The sequence below is a fragment of the Zea mays genome, chromosome 10 (assembly GCF_902167145.1).
Source record: "Zea mays cultivar B73 chromosome 10, Zm-B73-REFERENCE-NAM-5.0, whole genome shotgun sequence".
Classification (NCBI taxonomy): domain Eukaryota; kingdom Viridiplantae; phylum Streptophyta; class Magnoliopsida; order Poales; family Poaceae; genus Zea; species Zea mays.
In genome coordinates, this window is record NC_050105.1 from 114,108,936 (window position 1) to 114,113,716 (window position 4,781).

General features: G+C 45.3%; 1 long non-coding RNA gene across 1 annotated transcript; it reads right to left on the bottom strand.

Moving 5' to 3' along the window:
* Window positions 1-1,474: 1,474 nt before the first annotated feature.
* LOC109943095 (uncharacterized) lies at window positions 1,475-2,973 on the bottom strand. The gene is made up of 3 exons (XR_002265717.1): window positions 2,776-2,973; window positions 2,603-2,678; window positions 1,475-2,392 (listed from the first exon to the last, which is right to left on the bottom strand). It is a non-coding gene; the product is annotated as an uncharacterized lncRNA (long non-coding RNA).
* Between the last annotated feature and the right edge of the window lie 1,808 nt (window positions 2,974-4,781).

Sequence of the window (4,781 nt, forward strand, 5' to 3'; positions counted from 1 at the left end):
ATAATCAGACCAATAGTTTTAGTATCAAAAGCTGTTAAATTTAGCAGAATATAGAACTAATAAGAGCAAGACCAATTGGACAAAATTCTAATCCGTAAATTCAGACAGGGGATGGCGGGGGCAGTCTACATTTGACCCTTAATAGTTAGTAGAGAAGAGATGTAGCTAGGCTAGCTTGGATGGTTTTACCGCCATAAGCAACCTAACTTTAATGAGTTAAACTCATCGACACGCCGTTGACATCTTTTTGTCGTTGGTGTGAAATACACACACACACAAAAATTACTAATCTTTTTTGGGCGAACGAGGTGAGACGTGCGACCTTGTATTTTTTTAAAAAAATCATATACTGCACAATCTCATGTGAGATGCCAGCTCTGCAAGTTGAGTATATTCATGCCACCGCCAATTTGCAAGTTGTTTATATGGGACTGAAATCCAGCTCGCTCGAACTACTACCCTACGCAAAGTTGACAAACAAGTTTATTCGTTAGTTTACACTAAGTTGTTCCAGCTAGCTAGCTGACACTCAGGCATCGCGTGTCAGGCTTCCTTCGTCTTATCGTCAGCTCTTGTTAATAGTATATACTAATATAAGCTAGTAGTAGTGTATGGATGCGTGCAGGGCGGTAGACCATTAGCACGCTGCTTTATTCTACTATACATAGGTGAGTGCCCGTGCGTTGCAACGGGAACATATATCACGATAATTGAACCATAACGTCGATGCTATAGCATGAATCGCATATGATCCATGAGCCAATATACGAATAGATGTGTGTACACTTGGTGTAGAAGCCCCTACATAGAGCTTCGAAACAAATACATGTACATGTCACTGCATTCAGTTCTAAGCATTGAAGAATCTCTTGCAGGAAAGTGATAGAGAAAAGAAACAGTTAGATAGTTTTCTGCATCAAAGATATGACAAACACCAAGCAAATGGGTGCCCAATTTTTGGATTGTTTGAGATATTGATCACAGACTTACAGGCCATTTAAAGGGTGAGGATCTTGCTAAACAGTATAATCACAGTAAGCACATGAACAAAACCTCATGTCTTCCACAGAGGACAGCCAGGTGAGTGAAACAATTTAGGAGCAGAGAATTGGGGGGGGGGGGGGGGGGTAGGAGCATACCAGACCTGGCGACGCGTCTGAGTCGTCCACGCGTTCCTCCTCGCTCGCTGGCAATACTTTATGAATCAACACACCCAAGCAAGATTTTCAGTTGTTCAAGCAGAGCAACAACAATATGTGTCCTGTGAAAAATACAAATATAGTAATTTAGAGCACACAGATACACCAATAGATGATCTACCCAAATAGTTTGTTTAATTTAAAGGCCAAAATGAAGCACATCAAAGAGCAAAATACAATTTCATCAACATATCACTAAGCTATTTGTAGTTGGCATCTACGTTTTTAGTCTGCATCATTTGAAAATGACAAAACAAATTAAACAAAAAACTAACCACACCCTGTAGAGTAATGTTTGCCTAAAGATCAGTTGTCAGGTGTTGGGGATTTTCAAACAGTAAAACATCTAAGTCTGAATCTGTGTGTTTTTACCCACCTTTGGAGCTCTGTGGTAATTAATCCAAAGATATTTGGGTTAAGAGTATGTAGCAAAATGATTGACCTAATATAGATAATCAAGGTTTGTGCAATGAGTTGGCTTGCTACTGTATAGAACTTGGAGAACAACCTATTGCAAATTCCTCTGTCAGACTTAAACTGTGGTGTCCAGTTAGCTGAATTTGGACTTTTCAGTATTTATACTCTACTTTAGCGCATCACAACTTTTTCTTTGAGTATTTCCAACCTATGGGCGTTATACCAAAGTGAAAGAACTATGCTTAGGGAGTAAATTTAGTTAAGGGAGATGGGCCTGTTGCTAAGAGAATTTGTGACATAAAAGGGGATCAAACAGAGAGCTGGGCAATGGGTAGTGTGGCTGATTCAGTGGATTCAGAAGATTGAAACTGTGTTTCAGTGAAGTGTAGCCGTTCAGAGGTTCCAAATATCTGAAGGAAAAATCACCTTTCTCCATGTGCTGGCCGATGGCCTTTATCCCCTAGCCTTTTCTCCTTATCCCCTCCCTGCCACACATTTTCTCTTATCCTTAGGTCGACCAAATCCTTGGAATGCTCCTGTTCTTATCCAGTTGATGCACGGTCTAGAAGCTTACTCATGTACGCTCCTTCTCATGCAAGAAGACGTACTCAATTTCTACTCTCTTCTATCTCTCATGTCTCCTTTTCCTCCCACCATTCCTGTCACCCACGCAGCACGCCGGAGCAGCTGTAGCAGTCGAGCTCGGCATCAGCTCCCTTGCTGCTCACTTTGCAGCACCTCGCCAGCTCCCTGGTAACGCTCTGCATCCCCAACACCTGACACTTGAAGGTTGAGGATTATTATTAAAATCACAGTAATCCCCCCTGCAGCTATTGATCACAGACTTACAATCCATTTAAACGGTGAGGATCTAGCTAAACAGTATAATCAAAGTAAGCACATGAACAGAACCTCATGTCTTCCATAGAGGACAGGCAGGTGAGGGAAACAATTTAGGATCAGAGAATTGGGGGGTAGGAGCAGACCAGACGTGGCGGTGCGTCTGAGTCCTCGCGTTCCTCCTCGCTCGCCGGCAAGGTTGTCCTCCACGCACAGCAGAGACTGGGGTAGGGAGGAGCAGTGAGCAAGAGAAGCAAGCACATGGAAAGAAAAACAGTTAGAGCAGTATCCGATGACTCGCAAACGCAGTGCGACCAACCTGCTTGCGGTGGCGCCCACAGTCCCGGCTTGCGGTGGCGTGCACAGTCCGCAAGCGACAAGCACCCCTCACCGACGCCGATGGAGGAAGGGAGGAGGGGAGGTTGTGGATGGCGAGGTCCTCCGGCTCCTGCTCGCTCCGCTCGGCTGATGCCCGCTCACCTGCTCCTTCTCGGCTGATGCTCGACCGAGACAGGTCGCCGACGCCACACTGATGGAGGAAGGGAGTAGGGGAGGTGGTGGACGGCGAGGTCCTCCGGCTCCTGATGAAGGAAGGAGGAAGGGGCGCTTGCGGTTGCGGATGTCTCTGGCGTCGGCAAAGTGCGGGAGGGGAACTCCAGCGCATTCAAGGTGGAGAAGTGGAGATCGTGGAGAGGGAAGCCGCGGGAGTGGAGCTGTGCGAGCGGTTGGGCGCGACGTCGCGGAGGCAGAGGTTACCCAAGAATGAAGGGAGACAGCTGGCGTCCGTCGCTGGAGTATGGGCTGCTCCAAACATAGCTGGAGTATGGGCCGCACCAAACATTCAGCCCAGGACACCGGTACTGTTGTGTGTTTTCTTTACAGATATGGTTAGTACCATACCGGCTAGTAAAGTAGGCATAGTGCGGCTTATAAGCGTTGGCCCTTGCCATATGAGCAAGAGATTGGTTGTTGCATTGTGTTGCGCGTGGTGGCTGAAATGGCCAGGGTTTGATCCTCGCGGCCCCGCTTATTTTTGCTGGGCGGGAATTCGCAGGGGCGTTGGGCGGGAATTTCGGAGATTTTCGCAGGGCGCGTTGGGCGAGAATTTTGGAGATTTCGCAGGGCGCTGGGCGGGAGTTCGGGTGGCAGAACCAAAAGTGGCAGGCTACCCTTAGAGCCTTAATAAGTAGTAGAGATAGAGTTGTACACACCCTAACCCTCATCTTTTTCATCAATTTATGGTACTCCCCGCGTCTCAAGAAAAAATATCACAGAGTTTTATCCCATTTGTGTTTATAAAAATATTAGCAACACTTATATGTTAAAATAGATTTATTATCAAAATAAATTCAAAGATTAACCTAATGATATATATTATGATCAAATAGAGTTGTACACGCCTTAACCCTCATCTTTTTATAGCTTGTTCGATCGCTCATTCACATTTACCAAGCGGGCTGGCATTATGAGAGAGCATTACGCTGTGTGCGGCTTCCTGCTATGTTGGGCTTAGGTAGTACTCACGGCCCATCTGTAGAGTAACGTCCCACTAATAGGGGTCACGATCTATCTATGGAGTAACGACCACTGGTAGGTGGAGAGGAACAGACTTACGCGCTTCACTCGTGACGCGGGATGAGAACGTCAAAACTGGTGCTTTATAGTAGTAGAGATATGAATGAATGCACACACAAACTTATAAAGATTACTAGTACAATGTTCGTGTGTTACGACAACACACAAGAATAAATATTACAATTTATTCTAGCCAAAAGGACTAGAAAGTATGAGTTGAAAAGGATCATGATCCTCTTTTTTATAGATTGTTCGGTCGCTCATTCACCTTTACCTAGTGGGGTGGGAGTGGCGTGGCACTATGAGAGAGCGTTACACTCCGTGCAACTTCATGTTGTGTTGGGCTCGGGTAGTTCTCACGACCCATCTGTAGAGTAACATCCCACTAATAGGTAGGACTGGATGAAATGCTCGTGGCTCGTTGGCTCGCTCGGTTCATGGTCAGCTCGGCTCAGCTCGGACCAGCTCGTTTGAATTTTTTCACGAGCTGAGCTGACATCCTAGCTCGTTTCGTCAATGAGCCAGCTCGGTTTGTTAACGAACCAGCTCGCGAGCTAAACGAGCTAACACATTCCAGCAAAACGAAACTACATGCATATCATTTACGGAATAATTGATGAACATGTTATATGCATGTGAGGTGTCTATGGCCTATGAGTTAAACTAATGATTAATGAACTATATCTATGTGTTAAATTAGTCTATATAAATATAATTGTGGGTTAAACTGGTGAACATGTATGTGAATTG